This window comes from Candoia aspera, chromosome 3, assembly GCF_035149785.1.
Source record: "Candoia aspera isolate rCanAsp1 chromosome 3, rCanAsp1.hap2, whole genome shotgun sequence".
Classification (NCBI taxonomy): Eukaryota; Metazoa; Chordata; class Lepidosauria; order Squamata; family Boidae; genus Candoia; species Candoia aspera.
In genome coordinates, this window is record NC_086155.1 from 125,099,040 (window position 1) to 125,125,814 (window position 26,775).

Below are 26,775 nucleotides of genomic sequence, written 5' to 3' on the forward strand. Positions count from 1 at the left end.
GATCATGTGACCATGGGGACACTGTGATGGCCGTAAGTGTGAGGACTGGTCACAAGTCACTTTTTCCAGTGCCGTCGTAACTTCAAACATTTGCTAAACAAATGGTCATAAGTTGAGGACTATCTGCAGCTAACTTTCAGAGGAAAAAATTGCAGTTGTTCATGTTAATATGTTTTCTACTACAGATTAAGGTTACTATGGTAACTAATCATTTTGGCTGGGTGAAGAGGTTGAATTTAATTGTCCTCTTTTCGGATGTTAATTTTTGCACCTGGGGAGAAGAACTTGCCTGGACTTGTTTTAGTTTTTCAGTTTCCCTTCTGTGTAGGCATGTAGAGAGTTAAGCAGCTTTCACTGAGAGCCTGTAAATATGTTTGCTTTCTGTAAATAAAATTATTTTTGTAGAAATGCCTGGTGTGTGACTTTTCTGATCTCTCCTGGGCCAAAGGCTTTCCTAGCAATCTGCTAACAGTTCAGTGGAAACCAAATAGCTAAGTTGCAGACAAATCTCCTCACCAATATATATCTTTTTAAAAAAAAAAAAAAAGTTATATAAGTTATTCATGCTTAGGCCTTTTTTAGAGGAATTTTACAAGATAGTTACCAGTATGTCAGTGACATGTAGAAACAAATAAATCCCATTAAGCACCAATGTACAATATCTGAATATGGGATATACTGTTCCATGAATTCATAGAAGTTACTCTGTTGCACTTAAATGTATTAGGGCTCTTGTAATAACCTAAACAGGGATAGCTTAATGGAAATGCACAAGCTACCTTTGGCTAGATATGCCTTTTTCTCCTGATGCAGGCTTTGCCTCTTGTTTCCATATTAGTAGATCTATAGTCCAATCACCCTGTCTTCTTGGCTGCTTGTTTCCATCAGAACAGACTTAATTAAGTACATGTGAACGTTAAGGAATTTATGTGGCATGGTAGATTCTAAAATAAAAACGTAGATTAATCTAAATGCAAGGTTAGGTATGAAGGAGAAACTCCCTATTTAACAAACCATTTCTATTATTTTTTTCATAATGGTGGCTTATCATTACATAAGAAATAATTAGATATTTACTTAGACTGAACTGCTGTATGTATCCATCATGCTAATTGTAGATGTGAATGCTCTGCATATTTTCCCTCTAGGAAAACTGACTGACCTCTCTTGGCTATAATGTCATGTCCCCCGTTGCAATGTATACATACATCACAATGGGGAACATGCCTTTCCGGTGAAGGGGAAAGTCCAGGCCATCCTGGCATGGGAGCGCCCGCGCACTAGGAGGCAACTACAAAATGGATACATGGTTGCAAACCAATAAAAACAATGTTTCTTTTGAGAATGATTTGGCCTGGAAACAAAATAGCCTGTACGTGCCGGAGCAATTGTGAGCAGAGGTTCTGAGACGTTCTCACGATGACAAAACGGCAAGACACTTTGGCTTTGTAAAAACGTTACATCTGGTAAGGCGACAATTCTGGTGGCCTACACTTAGGAAGGATGTAAAAGATTATGTTGCTGCTTGCCCTACATGTGCTATGGCCAAGCAAAAAGTGGGTAAGCCCCAGGGACTATTGCAGCCGGTGGCAAGCCCCTCCCGCCCTTGGGAGGAAATCTCGATGGATTTCATTGTAGACTTGCCACCCAGCCAGCAGAAAACGGTCATCTGGGTGGTTAAGGACTACTTTTCGAAACAGGCCCATTTTATTCTATGCGCCTCCATTCCCTCCGCTCAACAGCTGGCACGCCTCCTTTTAAATCACATTTACAAATTACACGGTACCCCCTCCCGCTTGGTCACAGATAGGGGTACACAATTTACTTCACAATTCTGGAAAGCATTTTTGAAGTTGATTGGCACCAAGCAGGCGTTGTCCACTGCTTGGCACCCCCACACGGACGGCTCTACGGAAATCCTTAACTCCACCCTGGAGCAATTTTTGCGCTCCTTCATAAGCTACCAGCAGGATAATTGGGTAGACTTACTCCCCTTTGCTGAGGTGGCATACAACAATGCAGTGCACCAGAGCACGGGCCACACCCCCTTCCGGGTAGTCTATGGACGAGACTTCATCCCGATCCCGGAGTTGCCACAGCCAGCTACCCCGCCTTGTTCCCCAGATGACTGGGCTGCTCAGCTAGCCAATGTTTGGCCAATCATTCAGCTGGCTCTCTCTGAAGCCCAAGCTACCTACAAGCGTTATGCGGACAACCACAGGGCTGTGCAGCCAGACTTCAAAGTGGGAGATAAGGTCTACCTCTCCACTAAATTCATTAAGTCTCCGCAGCCCTCAAAGAAGTTAGCCCCCAAGTTCATTGGCCCTTTTCCAATAGTGGAAATAATCAACCCGGTAACTTTTAAGTTAGAATTGCCACACAACTTGAAACGCATACACCCGGTGTTCCATTGTGCCTTACTGAAACCGGCTACCTCTTCAAAGTGGCATAACAAAACCCCCCCGCCTCCTCCCATCATGATCGATGGGCAGCAGCACTTTGAAATAAAGGAGGTTCTAGATTCCCGAAGGCTACGGGGCACCCTTCAGTACCTGGTCCGCTGGAGACATTTCCCCCACCCCGAGTGGGTGCATGCCCGGGATGTCTCAGCGCAACGGCTTCTCAAACGCTTTCATGCAGTGTATCCTTCCAAACCGGCACCTTGAAGTTTTTTTGGGAAGACAGTATGTCATGTCCCCCATTGAGATGTATACATACATCACAACGGGGAACATGCCTTTCCGGTGAAGAGGAGGAAGGAGGAAAGAATCAGTGCTAATCCCATAAGCACTGAGAGACAAATACAAATAAAGGACAAAGGAGCCACACCTTTGCCCTGCCCCGAGAAGCCATCATCCTATCTCCCTGACATCTCTGCATTACCTCGGGGGACACACCTGCTCCGGACACAGGAAGAGGACAGAGGTAATCAGCGCTAATCCCCCTGATCACCCATCGAGACTCCGGAATCGCCCCCTGATCATCCATCGAGACTCCGGGTTCACCGTCGGGCAAGACTTTGGGACAATGGGGGGTGGGGAAGGATCAGGTCCGCACCGCGGGTATTTACCAGCTACCTCGCATGCCATGTGCTCATTCCCGTCTTTCTCCGTGTCTGCATTCTATTCTTAATAAACCAGAAATCCTTAGCCCTGTGTTTTTTGGAATAAGGCAACCATCACATATAATTTATTTCATCTTCTCTACAATATAATTGATTTTCTTTACTGTATTTCATGGAGTTGTCTTTTTATTTAGATGCATTTTAAAAGCACTGGAAAAAAGACACCAAAAATGCTTCTTGCTATAAGAACCAATGCACTGCCCTTGAAGCACTGGATTCTGTACTACTAACCTTTGGAAGGTATTAGTCACATGTATTTTAATCTTGTTTGTTTTCCAGCTTTTTCTATTTACTGGAGTTTCAGTAAAGACTTGCAGAATACTTCAACCTTTACCTGCTTGTGTTACAAACTTGAAAACATTCTGAGTAAATGCATGTTTATGAATTCAGAATGAACTATTTGTTTCAGCTCAATTACTTTTCCTTCCAGTCTTTTTTGAACATGCAAATGACAGGAAAATTGCTACATTAAACATGACTTTTAAGTAAAAGTACTGAATAAACAAAACATGCTCGAGTCTCCCTTGCTATTTGTTTGCACACTTGTGAACTTGTTAACGTAGCACAGAAAAAAGAAAAATGCACATGAAAATCCAAATCTGAACCCATTTTAAATTTACAGTACGTTACAGCAATGTAAGTCCTTCATATCATCAGGTTTACTGGACATACTGTAATCCAATTATCTGTAATCAGCACCCTTAAATCCAATGCATACAAATGTATTAAGTTCTAGTTCAAGGGATTTGCATATTATTCCCATCTTATAATGTGCTGCATTATGATTTCGATAACTCAAATATATACAGCTCCATAACAATGTGGGAGTGCATTTCAAAGAAATATTTCGACTGTTTATAATTCATGTAAGATACGAGCTGCTATTCAGCCGTTTAACTAACAGAGGGCGCCACAGAACCACAAATAAAACTCCGCCGAAGAAGCGTCCTTCTTCCGTAGTCCCGTGCTAGACACATGCAGCGCTCGCTCTATTAAGGAGAGACGCTCTGCCTCTCTGCTGGAAGGAGCAAAGAAACCAGACGGTTGTAGATAACTGAAGCCTTTATTGGATTGTGAAATAAGGTGGAAAGAGTGCATGCGAGTTGTTCTGTCGGACAGGCTCTTCAAGGTCTGCAACATGCCAACGAACTCTACCAGACCTTAGAAAGACTCAACGTCCTGTTCGTTGTCACCTTTTCCGTTGTCTTTGGAGCACCCCATGGACTTACGATGTCAGCTCTGTTCCTTCCAGCGTCTCAAAAATGCTCCAAGACGGAGCGTGCCTTAAATCCCTCCGTAGCTTTGGAATGTAAAGGCAGAGAGCCCAGCCGGCTTCTGAAAGGAAAGCCCGGCCACCCCAGCACAGCGCGTTGCGCCTTCCGGCATGAAGACTTCGCCGACCTTTTGGGGTCCGCTGTTGTTGTTGTCCTGGCTGTGAGCTGTCGCTTCTCCAGAGAAAACAGACGGGGCCGTGTGTCGGTCTCTCCCTCGCGCTCGCTCTTTCACTTGCATTCCAGTTTCAAGGACGGTGCCGGAATTCGACAAGAACGCTCGCGGGGGCACAACCAGGAGCTTCTCAAATACGGGGAGGGAGGGGGGAAAATAATACAAATTACCTCTGGAGGATTGAAAGAGGTCTTGAGAAAGGAAGAGAAATCCGCCGAGAGAAATCCTGACTTCTATTTTATTTTCCCCCCTTAAGATCCCTTTCCGTGGGGGAATGGGAAGCTCCAGCTCAAGCTACGTCTACCCACCTTCCGAGCCGCGGCTCTTCTTGGCCAGGCAAAGCCTATATATAAAACCTGGGCTCAGGACGCCCCCTAAGGGCGAGCCTCTCTTGAAGCGCGAGAGCTTGCGTGGAGTGGGGGAGGGAGAATAATTTTTTTTTTTAAAAAAGGAGGAAGGGGGGAAAAAGCCCTCGCTAAACCGGGGTGGGGAGGGAGTTGTGCGCGCGTGCGTGCATGTGTGGCTTTTGAACTGCCCACACAGACTGTCAGAGAAGCGGGCGGGAGAGAGAAATGCAGAGGCAGTAGCGGCGGCGCCGCGTTGCTCCAATCAGCCAGCTCCAGCCACTCCACTCCCAGCAACCGAGCGAGGGAGATCTCCGGCGACTCAGTGGGCACAGGGCTAGCCGGGCCTCTCTCTTTGTGACCCCATCCGCGTGAGCTCCCACACAAAGGGGGACAGAGGAGCGGAGGAAGAAGGTAAGACTTGCCGCCGCTTCGTCGCCGTCTGAGGGCTGAGAGGTTGATTTACGCGCTGGCCAATTTATTTGGTTCTTTCCCCTACTGGATCGGTTTCGCACGCTTCTCTCAAACGATTTCGTGCAGGTATATATGTATGTGTGTGCGCTGAAGATTAAGACTCTGCATTAAAAAAAGCTACAGGACAGGAGAAGAAATGGAGCGTTCTTGGGAGTCGCCTTATGTAGTCCACATGCCTGGACGACGGCTTTTACTACGAAGGAGAATAATCGCGCTGGTTTTGCGATACAAGGAGGAAGATGTGTAGAAATGAAATCTCTGCTATACATGAAACAACCGCGGGATGATTGCATGATGGAGAACATGTATGGGAAGATCAGGGTGGAGGGATTTTCAGTAGGCTTTTTAAAAAGCCGTTCACGCTCCTTGGTTGGGAAAGACTTGATATGAAGAACGCGGGGGGTGGTGGGGAGACGTTCATCCCTGCTAAGACCATGCAGAAGATTTGGGGGGGGAGAGAAAAGACGGGGACCGCTTATAGCGAGAACATAGCGAACGATACTCATAGCTTGGGTTTGCAAAGAGGGTTTTCACAATATTACCTGTGGAACACTTCGTAGAAAACTCCAAACGTTTTGGGAGTGCACGGTGGCCAAACGTTACAAAGTAATGGTATAGATCTTATTTTACGAAAGAACTGACGGGCGGGGTGGGAGGTGGGGAGGAGGGAAGGAAAGATACTTCCCTTGTAAATGGACGTCTGCCAATTTTAACCATTCTGGCATGTGTTGATTTGATTTTTTCTTGCTTTGACGACCCTAAAGAAAAGAGCTTACGGTTTTGTTAGCACTCACGGATGTAACTTGAAAAAATGAAAACGTTGCCACAGTTTTAATCCCCCACCCTGGTTAATACAAAAGCTGCAAGACAAGAGCTTTTAAAATGCAGATCCATCTTTATTAAGATAAGAATTATTGCACAGATGCTCCATGCACCATGAATATTCATAGGAAAGACCCTTCCTCCACCCCCAAGCAAATCCATATATCTTGCAAACCCCAGATTCTGCAGTTTTGCTTCCTCGTTCTCCACCCTTGTGCTCTGCCCATTTAGGATGTGCCTTTAAATTGTAAGCCTGGAAATGTTAAACCCAGCCACCACTGTTTCCTTAAAGGATGCTTTTAAAGGAGTCATCAGTGGTGTGCATGCTTGTACAGACTGTCTGCCACATCATGTAGATAGGTGAGAAAACCCTCTAGTTTGGCTTCTCTTTTGCAGTACTGCAGGGGAAATGAATGAAAGTCTTCTGTAATTACCTATTCCTTTGTCTTCGTGTGGCGCATGCGTAGGAAAGCAGGGTGTGGAAGAGAGATGAGGCAAGTCGTTCCATCCTTAGACAGGCTCTTATCAGAATTATTGGAACAAAGACTGGCATCTTGAGAGAGTAATCACTCAGGATCTGTAAGACAGTATTTTAGGAAATCCATTTGTCAACAGACCCCTCTTATATAATAATTGCACTGGCAAATATTGCGTTGGCTTTAATCCCAGTGTTTAAGTCTCAGCATGAAATGTGCAATCCCACATGGATGAAATTGTGTCTAATATTAAAGAAGAAAATACTTTCTGGGAAGGTTGTCATTAGTGTAATATTATGACTCAACAGTTTTACTTTTGTGGCAGGAAAAAAAGATATCTTCTCTGCCATTTAAATTAATGAAAAATCAAGATAAATAAATGAAAATGGTGGGTGTAGGCTCTGGTAATTTTTTTATTCTCATATCTTGCAAAATGGCTTTCAAGCAACTGCTAAGAATTGGGGCAACCATTTCATTGCGTTTCTCTACTCATCAACTAGTATCTGCTAGGCTGGCCATCTTGTCTGCAAACATTAGAAGGATAGTTGAAATGCACTAATTAGGCTGATCCTTTGGAAGACGACAATTAGGAAACATCAGTGTACGTAATGCAATTAAATCCTACATTTCATGATACTTAGAAGAAGCTGTTGCTATAGCAGACACTCAAGCTGCCACCGGTAGCCAGATTTCTCCACCTTAAAGGGATGCTTTCTTCTTTTCTGTAATGGTTTCCTGTGAGGAAAGAAATGGATGAAGGTATTCAGACTCCCATCTTTAGGCTGTCTCCTCTTGATATTTAGTTCATTGCTTCTCTTTTTTTTTCCCCCTCAGTCATTTACTGAGATAGTGAGGACCATTTCCCACCCCACTGTATTAACATGTAGTAAAAGCTGGCTACTTCTTAGGAACATAAAGATAACTGAGTTTATTTTAGTGAAGCTTAGTAATCTACATGAACACAGTTTAGTTCCCAGTGAAAATGTTGGTATTACAGCAGGTTCTGGAAGTGAACAAATTCTCTTTTCAATTGATAAATCTCAACCAGAAAGGTATATGCAAGTAACATTTGTTTAGATTCAACAGTTTTAAGAGAAATGAAAAATTCTACATTCGTCAAGTAGATCTTCAGGATTATAATTTTACCTTATTTTTAATATGGTAATATGTTTCTTATTATGTGGGTGGTTGAAGCAAATGGCCAAGCTCATCTCAGAAAATTTTGGTTGCCTGGCACATTTATGGTAGAGGAAATAATAGCAGTGAACTACTTAAATTGTCCAGCTTCTCTCAGGCAGGGACCTACTGAGAGATTTGCCTTGTCAAAAACTATCACATTTAAAATGAATAACCACTGGTAGGCCCAAATGTGTGTGTGTGTCTCTGTCTAACTATGTCTCTGTCTTAGGAAACAATAGTAGCTCAGCCAATTAAATGCTACCTTGAAGATTGTTGATTGGGTATCTTCTGTTTACAGGCCTCAGAATCAGTCAGTCACTCAGTTTATTGCCTTGACCACAGATATTACAAAATAGTAACAGAACCTGTGTGAATGCCACCCAGTTTTAGTCTGGGGAAGGAGAGTATTTTACCAAGGATGGGCAAGATTTCCAACAAATTTAAAAAGCCACTGTTGGAAAATGTTAAATTGCTGAATAAAATAAGATTAAATAAAATTGGGAGCATTTGTTATTCATTTTTTACACATTGAAATGACTATAGCAATTTGCTCAATCCATTGTTGAGCATTCATTTAATTAAAAAAAGCTACAAAGCAAACAGATATATATTTTTTGCCACAATACATTAGCCCAGTAATTGCTTAACTGTTGGACAGGGGTTGGCCAACTGTATAGACCTCAGAAACAATCACATGCCTGAGGCATGGAGGAGGGGCTGTTAAAAGTAGAAGCTTTGGTTTAGATATGAGAAAAGAAAATAGAAACTAGAATTTTGGAAGGAGAATAAGACTTTTATTAAGTAAGGCTTTCTGTTAAAGACTCTGTTTATTGCTGAGTATTTCCAAATTATGGAATAAATACTCCAGTTCTCATTTAGCCAGAGAGTTTTATTTCATGTGCTATATACCTCAGGGCTATTCTCTCCCCTGAAATAAAACTAATGGCAAACAACCAGAGAATTTTCTGTATCTCTTTGCTGCCCTCTAATGGTTATCCAGATTTTTGCAGCCTCCACTGACTCCTTTCTCCCTTCTCCCTCCTTTGCTTTGGTGTCTGGTAAGTTGTTAAACCATCTGATTGAGTAACGCAGGAAATTTGTTAGTAAACTAACTGTTGCTGCCCTGCAACCAAGAACAAGTCCCCTCACTGAATGCTGAAAGATCTTGCTCAAGTGATCTAACATTGCTCAAGTTCTGTTTGAGGTAATATTTACAGCCTCATCTGCTTTCCTTATTCCTCCAAATATATGTTATAAATAGATGGTAAGGGAAAAATTAGTGTCAAGATGTCCTGAAAAACTGCAAATAAAATATATTTTCTAACGTGTCTTTTATTTTCCTGTCATTGTTGCTGACCCTTGTAGCAGCTGCGTGTTAACTAAGCATTCTATGTAGGTGTAGTTATACTTAGAAAACCATCTCCCATAGGAAAAGCAGAAGTTGTTTCTTTTAAGTCTTTGCTGAAATCGGCAACATAAGATGGATCCCTGCTCTTACCTCCTAAGTTCTTTTCATCTTTTTTGCAATGTCTCTTTTGAGTCAATGATTGACATTCATATTTTTAATATAGTGACCAGAAAATGGACATTTCTTGGAGTTAGCAGGTCTTGCTTCCATGTGAAGTATTTATAAAGGGGTATAAATGACCTGATGAAGCTGCTCTGTCATTAATGATCAGCTAGTAACCTAAGTTCTAAACATGTTTGCTTGGAAGTAACTTCTGCTGATTTCATTAGAAGACAATTCCTGGTAAGTATGATATCATGTGCTTTTACCTGAAAGTAAGTCCCATTGAATTTAAAGAAGCAAAGTCTCAATACAGCAGGTACTTGAGAGGACTTAATGCCATATGTAGTCAGGTCCTTTATTTGGATCCCCCATCTAACTTAATGTGTCAGGATGGTGCCAGGCTGGACTAGATATGGCTGAAAAAATGGGACTTCCTTTCAAATATGTCTGTCCGAGATTCAGTTGCTTGATTGTTACGCTCCAGTAAATCTTTAGTTCTACCTACTTTGATTTGCAAAATTTAACCATTAAAATCTACACTTTCACTTTTTGTTTGAAAATGCCAAATTAGCAGTTTACATGTTTTCAAGAAGATTTGTGCAAATCGTGTGCCTTGGTAGTGAGAAAATAAATCCTGTTGAGTGGGTCTTTTTTTTAGGTAAAGAAGCAGAATTTCTGTGGTTCCTGTTTCCATCTTCGTTCTTTTTCTGGTCCGTACATCATCTTCCTTTTTCCTTGCCCCTCTTATTCTTGGAAAACAGTTTGAAATTCTCAGATTTATTACACATCACAAGCAGAATATAATATAGCTCAAGCAAATGTCTGTCAGCTGAAAGATGTATAATTTATGGGATTGGATTGAATTTGGGGTTTCTTCTGGAGATCACCACTGTGATTATGGCCTGGTAGTATTCTTGATTGCTAGCTAGGGAGTCTTGACTAACTGTGATATCCTTCAGGTATTGTGCACATATACAACTATTGTTTTGTTTGGTCTTTGCCTAATTAGTGAATTAAATGTCTGGAAGTAATGAAGCTAAAGAGCAAACCATTTTCGAAATGACATGCCCTTCCTTCATCCCCAGTTAGCTTTTGTCTCCATCTTTAGCAAATACACACATACAAACCAAAAACAGTTTCTTAGATACAGAACATTATCTCTCTGAGGTTGAATACCTACCAAAAATGCAAATACTATGTTACCTAATTTACAGATAGACCCTCTGGATCAACATTTCAAACTCTGTAATCAAGTGTAATGGAATTGCTCTGAATTCTGTTCTGCAAATATTATAAGGAGATGCAAAACATCTGTTAAAACTAAGAATCTGGAACCTACCCATCCTACCTCAGCTTGCCCTTGTATCTAATGTGGTCCCTTTTACATTTTCCCCTACTATCACTGTTACATCGTACACTGTCACAAGTCTTTTGGAATATGTGTTAGGCACACCAGCTCTTCAGAAAAAAGTTACTTAATCTTTGAAAAATAGTGCCACTTAGAACATAATTTTTTCTGCTCAACTTTACAAGCAGATGAATTAACAGCAGGGTACCTCAGGGCAGGTGCTGAACGGAATATTTTTTTGTCTCATTGCTGGGTATTGTATAGCTAACCTCCATGTATCTGAAATGTCAGAAGTGGTTGGGTCCTTTTCACTTTAAGTCTGGTCATTATGCTGTGCAGCACTTTGAATTCAAAGGCATTTAAGGAATTGCAGACGAGGGCTATTTTCACACCCTGTATGCTCTGGATTACCATTTTGCTTCAAATTCAAAGGGCTGTACTTGCCTCCTTGTTAAAAAGCACCCTACAGCATGATTCTACATTACATAATCTCTACCATGATATTAAGCCAGTCTTGTACTAAGGACCCTGTATAATTCAGCAACCACAGAATTATAGGGAGAAACCTAATGTCAGGGCCAGAATACACTGGAGAAAATGTCCAAATCAACATTCTGCAGGGTCTACGCCTATAACATTTAGAACTACTTTATTGCATAGGACAGTATGATCATGTATCCAGTCTTTACACTAAGAGTGGTGGGTGGCAGTATCATAATCTTTTTCCATTCAATAAACATACACATACACACACGCTACAGCACAGGATTGGAGAATTTGTCTTAGCACATATAGTATGTAGCCTGGTCCTTAATTTGACTGGTAGATTTGGGGATCCCCCATCTAATGTGTTAGGATGGTGCCAGGCTGGACTGGATATGGCTGCAGGCTACTATGGGACTATGATGTAATGGTGGGCTCATTTAGATAACACAATTGTATGACCAAGCACAAAGTGAGCTGTTTTCCCAGGAACAGTTTGGTCATCTACAGTATGCTGCCAAATGAAAAGAATGGTTTTATCATACCTGTGATGCAGATATGGGATGAAATATGTGCTTATAATGGTAGTCAAATAAAAGTCCAGAGCAGAGACCCTAAAACAACAATTTCTGAACTACTAGGGCTCTGTAAGCGGCATTCAGGTGCTCCATGAAAGGCAGTGCAAAGAATGAGAATTTTTGCTCTTGGTTTTTTGTCTAGACAATGAAGATTGAGGCAGTTTTAACCAGATTAATAAACAGGAAAATAAACCTAACTTTCTCTTGATCAGTTCTCTCCAGATATATAGGATTACAGATACCTTATTAGCTGGAAAACAGCATATGGGCTGGGCTGTCCAAATCCAATACAGGAGCAGTACGAATGTTAAGCATGGCCTGCAGTTAAACCTTTTGGAGTTTATTATCCCTAATCTCACAGAGTGTTGATCACAGAAATGTGCATATTCATTACTTTAGAAAGGCAATACTATGGTTATTAAAATATGACTCCTTTCTTTATAGAACAGCTTTCATATGTGCGTGTGTGTGTGTGTGTGTGTGTGTGTTTATGTGATATCAAAACCTTCCAGCAAGCTTCAAGTGGTCAGGGGAAAGAAAAGTTTGAGACCTACTGATATAGAATAATTAGCCAGCCACAGTAGAGCATAAGAGAAAGATACAAACATTGAATCGGAGAAGGAGCAATGCTAACAAAATAAGAGTAAAATAAAATATGAAAAAATCACATAGTATTGAAAATTATTAATGTCATGCAATCCATTTATGAAAATGCCAGCTATTCCTAATAGCTCCATTAAGAAAAAAATACTGGTTGTCATCTGATAAAATGGAATACTTCAATAGACTATGTCAGACGATAAGAGAAATAATAGTCCCCCGAAACACCTTAGGTACTAGTATTTTTTCTCTCTGCTTTGATCTCCATGTTATGGGAAAGTAAATTTGTAGAATAGGGCAAGCTTAGAGAAGATGTCTTCCTCCCAAACACCAGCCTCTTTTAAAGGATGAATGTTTTAGATTAAATAGTTAGTTGATTCAGGAAATAAATTTGGGGGAATGGACTGAAGGTGACTGAACTGGTTTGCCTTTTGCTTGTCAGTCAGTGCATACTGCAGCTAAACATCAGTGAATGAAGTCAAGAAACAAATTCTTAAAAGCATCAGAGATTTGAAAACAGAAACCATATGCAATATGACAGAGGGTCCATGCATTAAGCAGTGGACCCAAGTTGTGATGCCTCTGGAGAATGGAATGCACTTTTAAGAATAACCTTTCTTTCTGCAGTACCTCAGTATCATATACACTACAATTTTCTTTTTTCTAGATAGTTATAACATCTAATATGCTATTTCAAAATATTTCAAAATAATAACTTACTTTGGGTAGGTTTGAGAATGAATGAAGCAAAAAGAAAAAGAAGAAAACTGTCTCAGTTCACACAGTGTTTCAGGTTGCAGATTTGCCATTTTTTAAAAAGTAAAAGTCCCATATAGACTACTGTAATGCACTCTACATGGGGCTACCCTTGAAGAGTATGCGGAAGCTACAGCTGGTCCAAAATGCAGCTGTGCGGGTGATTTTGGGTGCTCCAAGATCAGCACATATTACCCCATTGCTGTGCGAGCTGCACTGGGTGCCAGTTTGCTTCCGGGTCCAATTCAAGGTGTTGGTTATCACCTTTAAAGACCTACATGGCATGGGTCCAGGTTACCTAAGGGACTGTCTCATCCCTGTTACATCAACCCATCCCACCCGGTCATGCAGAGAGGGCATGCTACAGACCCCGTCTACCTGAGAATTCCATCTGGCAGGGTCCAGGACGTGGGCCTTCTCTGCAGCAGCTCCTGACCTTTGGAACACTCTTCCCCCGGAAGTGAGGCTAGCCTCCTCTCTTTTGGACTTCAGGAAATGATTGAAGTCCTGGCTTTGTCACCATGCCTGGAGTGGGGAGAGGAAGAGCCACTCTTGGGGTTGGTTGGCTCCTTAGTCCTGCTGAGGTCGATCTTGCTCCCCTCTGGGTGGTATTAGATCTCCCATTACTTGGACCTCATTACATTTTATATTTATTTATTGATATAGATATTTGTAGATTAATGATATTATTATGATTTTATTAATTTTAAACTGTTTTATTGTGAACCGCCCAGAGTCCCTCGTATGAGGGAGATGGGCGGTGATAAAAATATGATAAATAAATAAATAAATAAAAGTCCTTTTTTTGTCAAAGTAAAAATATGTTTGTTTCATTCAGTCAATCTGCAAATCCAACCAGAAATGGAAGACTGTTCCAATTCAGGCAATATGTTGAATTTTCCTTTTTTTTTTTTCAAAACCTTCTGACAGTAAAAGTGCAATAATATTATATAATCAACAATTTAATACTCTTTCTTTTTTGTTATATTGTTTATTGAAAGTTTTTGAGATTTGTTTAACTATTAAGAGAATATTTAGTTATATAATTAATATTATAAAAATGACCCTCCATTTTCCCTGTTTCTTTCCCATCCACAGCCTACCTACCTTCCTTCTGTCCATATTAACAATGATCATTTTCACATCTATTAACTTCCCTTTCCTGATTTTGTATAAGGATAAATAAGAGAGGAGAAATCAAAGCTGAAAAAAGAGTAGAAGATGACATTTTAACAAAAGAAAGATGAAATAAAGAGAGCATGGTTTTGATAGAGCAGTGGAAGGAATAATGCAAAGAAAGATAGTTCATAATGGCTTAGTCTATATAAGTGTGGTGAAAGGTCCTCTGTGCAAGCACTGAGTCATGTCTGACCTTTTGGGGGGATGCCACTTTCACGACGTTTTCTTGGCAGACTATAGTGGGGTGGTTTGCCATTGCCTTCCCCAGTAGTCTTATATAAAGTAGTCCTTGCTTAACCATTAGTTTAGTGATGGTTTGGACTTATGACGGTGCTGGAAAAAACTGACTTATGACTGGCCCTCACACTTATGACTGTCACAGCGTCCCCATGATCATGTGATCATGATTTGGGCACTTCGCAACCGGTTCACATTTATGACCATTGCAGCATCCTGTGGTCACATGATTGCCATTTTCGACCTTTCTGTCTGGCTTCTAGCAAGCAAAATCAGTGGGGAACTGTGTGATTCACTTAACAACCATGTGGTTTGCTTAACGCTGGCAGTGATTCGCTTAACACCTGCTGCAAAAAAAGGTCATTAAATTGGGTTGCATTCGCTTAATGACTGCTTTGCTTAGCAACCGAAGTGCCGGTCACAGTTGTGGTTGTTAAGTGAGGACTACCTGTACAGAGTGCTAGAAGTGTTGCCAAATGAATATTTCTTCCTCCCTTTCATGTAAAACATAGGTTGATTCCTAGAGATCTGTCACCTACTGATTGCTCCCCTTTTATGATAGCTAAACTCTGATGTTTGAAATAACTGCCTTGCATTGCCTGATGATAAAGCCAACCTTGCTCTATCTCTGAAACCAAGTGGAGAATGAAAGATGAGTGGCATTTTTCATACAGGTCCGTGAGCAACAATTTAGGTGCACAGGGCTGAGGAACCAAGTACTTTCCCAATTGGTATGTTTCAACGGTTTGCATAGATACCTTTATGATGGGAGAACATTCCACAAGGATTTGCTTCTTCCTGGTAATCAGTATGCAGAATCAGATTTTCAAAGATTTTCTAATTTCTTGGGTAGAAACTTTATACAACCATACAGTTAAGTGTCTCCAACCCACATGAGTATGTAGCCCAAATGGGACTTAGCTGTTCCTTGCTAGAAGACTACAAAAATTCAGTCTGTGGTGACAGTTATTCTTCATTGTCATAGCAAATGAAAGGAGTAGGAGGGTTGCTGTGAATCTCTGGACACATGACTTATGCTCCTATAATGGCGCAAATTCCCATAATCATTTAAAAATGTACTATAGAGAAAATTAAAAATTGCGGTGCTCAGAAACAAGCCATAAAATGATATTATTTTTTAATATAAAGACTCATAACATTTTCTAAATTAGCATTCATTAGAAATATTGCATGGATCCTTCTGGTTTCTGTTTTTTAATGAATATTTAAAGACTTTTCAGAACATTTCTCCCTCCCCTGCAGCAGAGCAAATGCTGTTTATTGTAACTCCTAGATACTCCAGTTTAATCTTTTGCTTCAGACAAACTGTGACAAATCCTTGCATTTGATTCTTTCTAAATTTTGTTGAGAGATGTTCCTGATTGAAAGACATGAAGCATAGATGGCACTGAGCTATGGCTTAACAGGGAGGAAAGGGGGGAGAAATCTGCTGAACAGAGCCCCATTAAGTGATAAATGTGTGACTGCATTTACATACTGTGCTATGCCATTGTTTAATCATGGTTTGATGACTAAGCTGTAGTAGTCTCCTATGTTGTGCCAAGCCATCAAAGATAGTTTGAAAACTGTAGTATTTAATTTGACACAGCAGGCTAAGTTGTGGCTGCAATAAATTGGGGGAGATGGGTGGTAGCAAAATTTGAATAATAAATAAATAAATAAATAAATAAAATTGCTCCTCCAATATGATCATTGGATTCCCCTAGTAAAATACAAAGGTAGCATCTATTTACATAAGGGTGTTAATTTCAGAGAATGTTCATTTCAGCTGTTGCTAAATAGGGGCATCAGCTAACATTATTTCATTGGTGAAATGCTTAGAAGGACAGTTCCAAATAATCAGGATTGGCTTTGGGTTTGAAGTAAGGATGGGATGAAATCGGAAATATATTTTGTTTTAATCTTGGAAATCTAGCCCTATTTATTTTTTTCCATCACAATGTCCCAACTTGGCCATATTTCAATGGTTCAACTTTTGAAACAAAGTAACAGGCTATTTTTCTGAGTTTTTTTTCTTGGTCGCCTATCCATAGAAAACAGTGAGAATAAACCTTTCTTTTCACCTTAGGACAATAAAAATAGGTAATTATCCCCTTTCTGCAGGTTGGGTGGCAGAAAGCAATCAGTGTGGGTTTATACCCGGTCTCATTTAGTAAACAAGTTCAAGCAGCAGGATTGTAGAGTTTTGTTTTGTTTGTCTCTTCTTTTTGGGCAGCCTGCTCCTCAGTAGAAGCCTAGTAAAAAAGCAACTACTATGCTAATCTTTGCTGGACTTTCCTGCTGTCTGTAGTTTTACTTTTACATGAACAAATAGCATTAATATTGCAATAGGTGTATTATGTGTGTGTACATAAACACACACTGTCATAAACTAATGCACTCAATTCTGCAAACCAGCTGATGTGCCCAGAAGCTCAAAATCGACAAGGCACAAGGACATACATGGAATGCAAACACATGCACACCAAACTCAATAAATTGATCAAAATCAACCCAGAAGCCTTTGCAATTTTAAATACATCCAAAACTAAACATCAGTTTTACAAAAAGGACATACACTTGGCGTAAACACAAATGTACCAAAGCTTAGCATACCGACCAAGACATTCAACATAGTACTAAATAATATTCTTTACATTTGCATCCTACAATTTCAGCAGCATTAACAAGAGTTGTCTGTGAAGCAGAATATGTAACACACCCACCCATAGCTATTTGTATTTGTCTGTCTTTTTGTATCTACTTGCTTGCTTTTGGAGCCTAAAAGGCTGCAAAGGAAAGCAGAACATAAAACCCACATGTAACCCACTCAACATGTCCCCATAGCAAAAAATTAAAGGAATTACTGGTAACTTATCTGCCGGTAGGCAGTTGCAAGCTGTCTTTTCCAGTTTGTGCAAAGGAAGTAGCAGAGCAGAGTCCACAACCTCTTCAGTTCTGGCGATGCTAATTAACTCCTGCTGTACTGCAGAATTCCACCCTTATCACCCATCCAATCGGAGCTGATAGCAATAAGATCATCATCTATCTCTGTTGTTGTGCTGGCTAAGTTCAGAATGATATTACTAGATTAACCCAGTCAGAAGCTACAAAGGTCCAGTGCAGTGTGTGTGTGCACAGTATGTGCAATAGCCATTTTGGATTAAGTTCCAACTTGAAGCATTTTGTGTGTCCATACTTTGCAGCCCTGCTTAGAACCACCTGTCACTTTTGCTTGCCCCCTGCTTTAACCCTGCCCAGGCACTGAGTTAAGTGGCCTCCACTGAGCCTTGTCTTACCTAATGCATCTCCTCAGGCACAAATGATAAATCAATAAAAAATAAGTAACTGATGGTGGTGGTGGCGGTGGCAACAGCAATGCTGCAAGAGTGACTGGAACTAACAGTACAAATGTCATTCCAGGGTAATCTGGAAATGTTATATTTTGCAGATGAGCTTTTAGCATGGGGAAGCGAGGGCAGGATACTCCTAACACTTGGAGAGGTTCAGTGAGTCCCTGAGTCCTTGTTAACTAGGCTAGGATGCCAGGTATAGGCCTGCGACATTTTCCCTTACACATCCTTCCTAAAAGTAATGTGTTCTACTATTACAGTATCCAATAACAGTTTAAATAATAGTACTATTGGGATGAGGAGACATTTGTAAAATTATTGTTTTAGTATTCGTTTATACTATGTTGTAATGTTATGGTTTGCTTCTATGGAGCCTAATTGTAAGTGTCTACCAAATAAAAATATTACAGTACTACTCATTTTAAGTCAAAGATGACTCCTGGTGACTTTACCGAGATGTCCATATGATTTTCTTGGAAGTGGTTTGCCACTGCCTTCTTCTGGAATGTATTTTCAGCTTTGTAGTCTAAACTCTTTGTATTCCCTGAGGTCTCCCATCCAAGAACTAAGAAGGCCTAATCCTGCTTGGTTTCTAAGCCCAGACAAGTTGAACTTTCCTGCTTTTTCCTGCTGAAATACAACTTCGTTTAATTTGTTTCTATTAATTCCAAGGAAGAAATTTCTGCCATTTTAGTAGTCAGCTTATTTTTTTGCTTGATTAACTTACTGTTATTCATAGGCTGAGGTGCATGCCAAGAGGTCGGGAATATAGCCTACAGGTATAAGAAAGAGAGAGAAACGTTTTGGGCAATGAAGGCTGCATTGTCCCCAGGCAAACCCAATAGGTAAGAGCCTTGGTGGTGGCCTTCATAGGCTGGGCGGGGGTTGTTTAGATGTACGTTATATAAAAAATAAATCTAAACCTTTTACTCAAAAAAGCTGTGTAGAAAAAAGAATAAGCATGCAAATTAAGACAATTTATATGCACGGGCTTAATTCATTGCAAGGTGATACTTTGACAGCATTGCTGAGTTGTCACATAAATTGCTTTGGGGGGAAATCCCTGATACAGTGAAATGCAAGGAGAAAGAGGTAAGACAGAAGGAGAAGCAGCAATGAAAAAACAAATGGTCCTTTTACATATTATATGTTTGCAAATTGAAGTACTACATTCAACAGGATCCCTTCCATAATGGTTCTGTGCTGAAAGCATGTATAATGAATGGTTCACAGGTGGATGCTTTACACCCAATTTTATGCACACCAATAACATTATTTGCTATATACATACAAGATGGATGTGTGTTGTGACCTTGGGTGGTACCATGCAGCAAAACAAAGCTCTGCCTGAAATATTTGGTGCTTATGGGACTGTTTGTCTATTTTTTATTTGTTTACCTTTTTCGAGAGCCACAAGAACTGAAAACAAGGGGAAAATGAAGATTCTCTGCAGATTTTTTCTGCATCAAATGCCAGATCCCCTGCTGCCCTCTTGGCTAAACTACATACAGACTCTCACTATGTGTGTGCTGCAGTACAAGTTTTCCCAGGCTTTTATGAAAGAGCATGGTTATATAAATACACTGAAACCATAGGGCATTCTCATTCCATGCCACTTTTCCCAATTCTTAATTCTGTTCTGATGTCTAAGGCAAAATAAGTTTTGGTGATGAGCCTGGGAGAGGGGAAGCGCTGACCAAATGTACAAGGCAATTTGATGTTTCTGTGTTCCATGGGTGTGGACTGCGGGTTTAAGCTAAGTGCTGTGAAGTCTCTTCAGATGAAACCTATTTTTGAAAAGAACAACATGTAGTGTCAACATAATTGAAAGAAGGATGCCTCTTTCATGTCACGGCAGAACATTTGGTATCTCATCTGCCATGCTCTGTGTTGAGTGCCAAATAATCGAAAGAGACATAGAGCCTTGAAAGAAGAATGAGGCTGAGAGAAGTTAGCTTATCTGACTTCATCCAGTAAATCCACAGCCACTACAAAAGTTTAATTGGGAACTTTGTTTCACAGCTCTTGTCTTGTTTTTTAAAAATGTATTGCTTTAATATAACTACAAAATGAAAAAAAATGTAAATACAAATACAATAGAACAAAACAAGATAAAACTATAAAACAAACTAACAAAAAGAAAAAAGCTAAATAAATTACAACAATAATTACATTTATATAAGAATTGCTATAGCTCACTTTTTAAAGAACAAATGGAATCTTGACCACAGAGAAACAGGGTCTGCAGTCTTTACTTTATACCAATAAAGTGCCATTTCAAATGGTAAGAGTTGTCCTATTTCATAAAATCAACCCTTGGTATCTGGTACAGAAGGGCCTTTCCAGGAACTTCTGGTCTTTTTGGGAACAGTCAAGTTCTTCTTAAATAGACAAAATCAATTTTTGTTACATAATTTAAGCAACACAGTGAGATCTTCAAATCTTAAATTCCTTCCAAGAATCTCATTCAGTATAGTAAGTTTGACTGATTTTAAGTAAGGATTATTCAAAAGGATCAGTTTCTCATTAGAACATGGATCAAACGTTAATTTCTTTTATTTTTTAATATGTTTTTATTATTTAAAATACAAATTACAAAACACACAACCAATAATAACAAAAAGCATAAAATAATTCAATCATACAACCAAAACATAACACACATAACTTTATAACTTAACCTCTATGTGCACCCATCACCTGTGGGACCTATAACCCTCCTTATCTCTTTACTTTTTATTATCACACATTTTTATTATTAATAATTCTTAATAAGCCCTCTTCTCCAAAAAGATAACATATATTGATCTGGTTTTACTCCCTTCCCTTTAACAAAAACATATTCCAGAAATTCACCCCATATAACATCAAAATCATTCCTTTTCACCAAACCCTTTTTATATTTTAGTTCAATTTATCATTAACAGCAATATTCCATACTTCTTTAAACCAATCTTCAAGCTCATACTCATAATCCACTTTCCATTTTTTAACTATTATTAATCAAATGTGAATTTCTAATCCATTATCATTTAAATATATCTGACATCTTTCAGTGCTGGGAATATAGTAGAGTTACCACTATATTTAGGACCAGGACCAAGACTGGTGCTGAGATTTGAAAGGTGTAAAACAGTGTTTTTCAAACTTGGCAACTTTAAGATGTGTGGATTTCAACTCCCAGAATTCACCAGCAATTGGACCCATAATAGTATATAATCAATGTCATTTTCATTGCAATTTAATTCAACATAGAAGTTAACAAAATATGCCCAAAAATATTATTAAAAAATCATAAAATTAAAAGGCCATTTTCATATGAAAGTGTAACTTTGAAAGGGAGAACATTGGAGTTTGACCATTGTTTAAAAATTTAATCATTGACTTGTTTAAAATATCTTATTAGAATTAGAATTAACATGGACATTCTTCTTGGAGTATATATTGGGGATGGCTAGCTCCCTAGAATTGCCCTGTTTTGCTTACGGACTGAGAGAGAACTTTGCCATCTGGATTCTATTACATTTTAGTATATTTATATTTTATATTTTATTGTTTATTTATATTATATTATATTATTGTATAGTATTTATTACATTGTGGTTAATTGCTTTTTACTGTAAACCACCCAGAGTCCCTCCTTATAGGGGAGATGGGCAGTGATTAATTTGACAAATAAATAAGTAAATAAATCTGGCTTAAGGTAATATTCATTTTCACAATATTCATTTTCCCCCATATAGCCTTAGGTATCACCATTAATCTGTTCTAAATTATTTTAAATATTCAGATCAACCAAACAGGATATTTTTCTAGGAACAGTTATCCTCAGAGGTTTAATAGAATATGAACAAAAGACAAAAGCTACTCCTACATAATTCCATAAAACCTTATTGCTTCCTGGCAAAATATTTGATCTATTCTAATGTTTTAATATCCAGAATATTTATCATATTGCCAAATAATTTCCATAAATCTATGACAGTTGTTAAAAATATGTCAGATGCCATCCATATACAATAACAATTCCTGCCTTCTATATACCTTGAGAATCACAGAATTTTCTAATACAACAAACCAAAGGTCCCTACAGTAAATTAAATGTAAGAGGAGACATGGGATGTCCTTGACAGGTGCTACAATACCTCTTCATTGGGAGAGAAGTAATCTCATTAGTAATTACTCAAGCAGAAGAACTAGAATAATAAGTTTTAAGCCAAGAAATAAAATTTGATGGAGATCTGTTTTAATGACTTGTTCTTGTTTCAGAGCTCAGCTTCTATATTATGCTAGGAAGACCCTACCTAATAAAAAGTCTTAAATTGCTTGATTTCTATGATTAACTAAAGCCTTCGTAACTTAATTTTTGACGTCACCTCCTCACATCTTAGTTATAGTTAAAGCCCTGTCCTTAACAATTTTATTTATCTTTACAGTTAAAATAATCTTGTCTAGGGTAAGTCATCATCTCCCATTTCACTGTGCCATTATTAACTTCTCCTTCCTGTGGTTTTGTTTGTTAATACCTTGTTGCTGTCCCAAAGGGGGCATGGTGATCAGGGAGCATTTTATTTTATTTCATTTTATTAACTTGTAGTCACCTTCTTCTCTTCTTCCTCCTTCCTCTATAACTTTGATGGTATATGCAGTTCCTTCCTTTCCAGTCCAACCGTTTTGTCACTTGACAAATTGTGCTCTGCTGCTGCTTCTGTTTCAACTTCTCCAAAAATCTTCCCCTTTATTTTCTCTGGAGTTGCTAAATTTCTTGCTCAAGTCTTGGTGTCTTTTTTTGTCATTGTTGTTTTGCCAATATAGCCTTGTCTTTGTTGATACGCCTTAATCTTTATGCAATTTATAATGTCTCTGCTAGATTATCTGTTTAAGTCTCTGTACTACCTTTTGTTTGCTCCAAATTCTTTTTTCCCCCAACTTACATTGTTTTAATGCTAATTCTTCACCTTGAAGAATCGTGGAAACTGTAGTTCTCAAAGATGACAATGCACTCTGTGAAAATATTTGACATTTTTATCTGGGATTGTTCAAAGGAAGTCATAATACTGAACTGCCATAAAATGAATATTTTGGGGTACAGATCTGCTCTAAAGCTTTCATCTGTTTCACTTCAGCTATCTTTGCCCCTTATTCTAAGGGGATCCTGTGCATAGGCCAGGATGGAGTCAGCTGGTTGTTTTCCACTGTAGTTGCAAATACAGGTGGTCCTCGGTTAAAAACCACTCATTCAGCGGCCATTTGGACTCGTGACAGCGCTGAATGAGTGGTACTTATGACCAGTCCTTGAAATTCCAGCCGTCACAGTGCCCCGTGGCCACCGTTTGCGACATTCTTTGCAGGCTTCCTACAAGCAAAATCAATGGGGAGGTCACAAATGGTGACCATGTGACATCCTCCTTAATGATGGTGTGGGATTCACTTAATTATGGCAACCAGAAGTGGCAGAATTGCTGTCGCTAAGTGGTTCAGTTATGTGACATTGCACTTTACCACTGCGTAGTTTAGTAATGGTAGTTCCAGTCCCAATTGCCATCATTAACTGAGGACTACCTCTACAGATCAGTAATTTAGATCTAATGAAGCTCACAACTAATTCTTTGTATATACTGTATATACAGTATGGAACAACCCAGTCATCTCCAAAAATGGCACCAATCCGGTGGGAAGGCCATGAATTCTGAAGGGAAGTACCATGAAATCATAAAGGTGGAAAGGGACATTTTGGCATCAGGTCCAACCTTCTGTTTAGTGCAGGAATCCAAATCAAAGTATCTCTACCAAAAGACTTTCTAGCTGCTCTACTTGAACCCCTGGAGGGTGCCAGATTGGTGAAGGCAGCCACAAATCTTATCTGTAGAAACCGCTACTTTTGAAAAATGGCATCTACAGTATAATCACAATGGTATTTCCTAGCAGGCCTAAATAAACTTACACTAATCAAAGCTGCTAATACTGGGCTTGATGAAGTATAGTGTAACTTAGTATAATACATTTTTTTACATTTCCATCCATTTGAGAAAGGCACAAGGCTTTGGATATTACTTTCATAAGTGGAACAGAGATCAAATTCATAAAATAAGAATCTCCTTCACCCTGCAGCTTGCTTTCTCCAAAGTCTCATTGTGTAGGGTCTGGATATTCTCAGCTAGAAGATGATATATTGGAGGATAAGAGAGGGTTGCAGATGGAAATTCCAAAAGATTAATTTCCCCTTAATTAAATGGAGGGACATCTTAGTGTTAAAGTCAGTAAGTAAACTATGAGAACAAAATAATGCACAAACAAATTAAAAAGAAGAAGTTGTACCTAGAAAGCTAGAAGACTCGCATGAGCTAGTCGTATGAATACCCTGCAAGAATCAGTTCTGAAATGCAGCAAAAACTTGAATATGAAGTGTCAAAGTCTAGATGGAGCAGGGGCAAGAATAATTGTGGGCCTAGTGGACTAGCTCCCTGGGGCAATTCTAAGTCAAGCTAGAGAGTCTTTGTTTTCCTTCAATCCGGGTCTTTTCTGCCCTGAAAGGTGGTGGTATTCTCAAAGTATACTATTTCAATTTAAAACAGATTGGATAACAATATTAAGTTGCATTTTGGATACCAGTTTAGGTCTTTATTTGCATTTCATGTGTGTAGAACAAGAGGAATGTGTCCCAGATTTTCCTGTTATGGCCATTTCCTACAAGAATTGTGTTAAGGTTGATAAGAGTGTTTTTTCAAGGTTCCTGTAAGTGAAAATATACTGGTTATTGCTCTGAACTATCCCTCCCAACTTTTGATGTGGTAGATATAGGGAGGAAATGGCTGAAAACAGATAATGTTAAGATTTCCTACATGTGAATACAATAATTCAGACAGACCTAACTGATGCTATTAAGAATGTAAATTTATTTATTTATATCCTGCCTTTATTATTTTTATAAATAACTCAAGGCAGCGAACATACCTTCCTCCTCCTATTTTCTCCACAACAACAGCCCTGTGAGGTGGGTTGGGCTGAGAGACAGTGACTAGCCCAAGGTCACCCAACTGGCTTTCTTGCCTAAGTTGGGACTAGAACTCACAGTCTCCTGGTTTCTAGCCCAGCACCTTAATCACTAGACCAAACTAATACATTCTTTCTCTCTGATTCTTCAACATATATAAATAATCATCATTTGAAAAGGACATGTGGGCCGCTTAACCAAATAATCTGTGAAATAAATAGGGAACACTACTTTGAAAACACCCCTATCAGATTATTTTATGTAATAGAAAAAATGGACCCCATGATCATACCACTGGCAAGGAGCACGAAGGATATATATGGAAGTCAAGGGGGCAGGTACCCAAAGATTAAGAAGGCTTCCAAGAGAACTATTTACTTTGCTATCTTTCAATTTTAAAGGGAAATAATACAACCCTTGTGCATTGATTGGTGGTCTTAATCTAGGTGGTTGGTGAGTAGGAAAGGATTTCCTTTCAAATCATGCTCATTCTTTCTTTTCAGAAAATGGGTTATCCTTTCCCCTATCTTCACAGGTTTCTTCGATTCATTAATATTTGGCCTGTAAGTCAGAAATTGTATACATTAACTGTAGTTTTTCAATTTTCTGTTCTGCTGCATTTTAGCATTTTTTAGTTCTTAGTCTTCTTGATCATATCCAATTGCTTGTTAAAGTTTATCACAATTCATCCAATAAATCAGAGTTTTAATATCTGAGATATGTTTGTCAATCACAATCCGTTTCTCTTCTGTGGTTAGATTGTATATTTATGTAACATTGCAGAAGTAAAGCCAGCAGTTGAAACCTATGCATACTCCTCAGTTGAACCACTTAGAAGCCCTTCAGATTGAAGTGGGGGATAAATCACACACATGTATGAATGAATGAGTAAATAAATAAGCACTTGAATAACTACTGGGAAGGTCTGCTGCTCTTGTTTTTCTAAAGCATATTCTGACAGTTTATTAGGCAACTGGGCATGGTTTTCAAAACGTACTGCTTGTAGCAAACACTGCATTTCTATGATGTACAGGTGTTTTGATGTATACTTACTGTGATCTGTGACCAATACAATAAAAATTTGAAGACAGACATTTGGATGCATGTCTGTAGTGGATTCTGTAAACAGATTCCATTGACAGTGCTACCGCAGTGATTTGAATAATTCCATAGGTTAAGAAGCAGCAGCAAAAAAAGACTATAGAACCATTCATAGGGGCTTTCTGTGAAACTTTGCTTCTGAGGCTGTCCTAGCATATGAGTTGTCTGTTCATGGAGATGCATGCTCAGAAAAGGTGGGGGAGACTTTGAAACTATCATGCTGACCCTTCTAGAGAATCTGGTGCTCCAAAGAACTGGACAGTGAGTTTTGAGGAATACTTTCCAGAGCTGAATAGCCTTTGCACAGCAAGCTATGGTGAAGAATGTTCTTTTGTCATGTAACAGCAGTATCATAAAAAAAGTGCACTCTGAGGCTTAATATGCTCCCACTAGATGTGAGAGGTAAGGGAACATGTGGCATGCTGTGAATACAAAAAGGAAGTTGCATTGGGTGAGGCATGCCTGCCTTTTTATCTTTGAGCTGTCTGTTAAATGGATCAAAGGAAGAATATATCCCAAGTTACCAGGGGATGCATTTATACTACATGGTTCATGAGAGTCACGTTATCTTTTCCTAAGGTTATGTCTCCTTGATGTGTCTTCTGGCTACCACTATAACATTCTACTTGTTCAGTTTCAGTTCCATGGTTCTTAGTGGAACATAGTTTTCCCAAAACACTGTGCTAAATTTTCTTTTGGAAAACTTCAGTCTGTGAATGGTTGACTTCTGGGCCAGTCTGCATGATTGTTGTGGCATGGCAGAAGATTATT

The 26,775-nt window shown here is 39.2% G+C and overlaps 1 protein-coding gene across 1 annotated transcript in view; it reads left to right on the plus strand.

The window, feature by feature from the left end:
* The first annotated feature begins 5,103 nt into the window (after window positions 1-5,103).
* BASP1 (brain abundant membrane attached signal protein 1) overlaps window positions 5,104-26,775 on the plus strand; it is a 67,591-nt gene continuing 45,919 nt past the window's right edge. The window contains exon 1 of the mRNA XM_063298764.1: window positions 5,104-5,328. The gene's annotated coding sequence lies outside the window, so the exon portion shown is untranslated. The remainder of the gene's footprint in view (window positions 5,329-26,775) is intronic.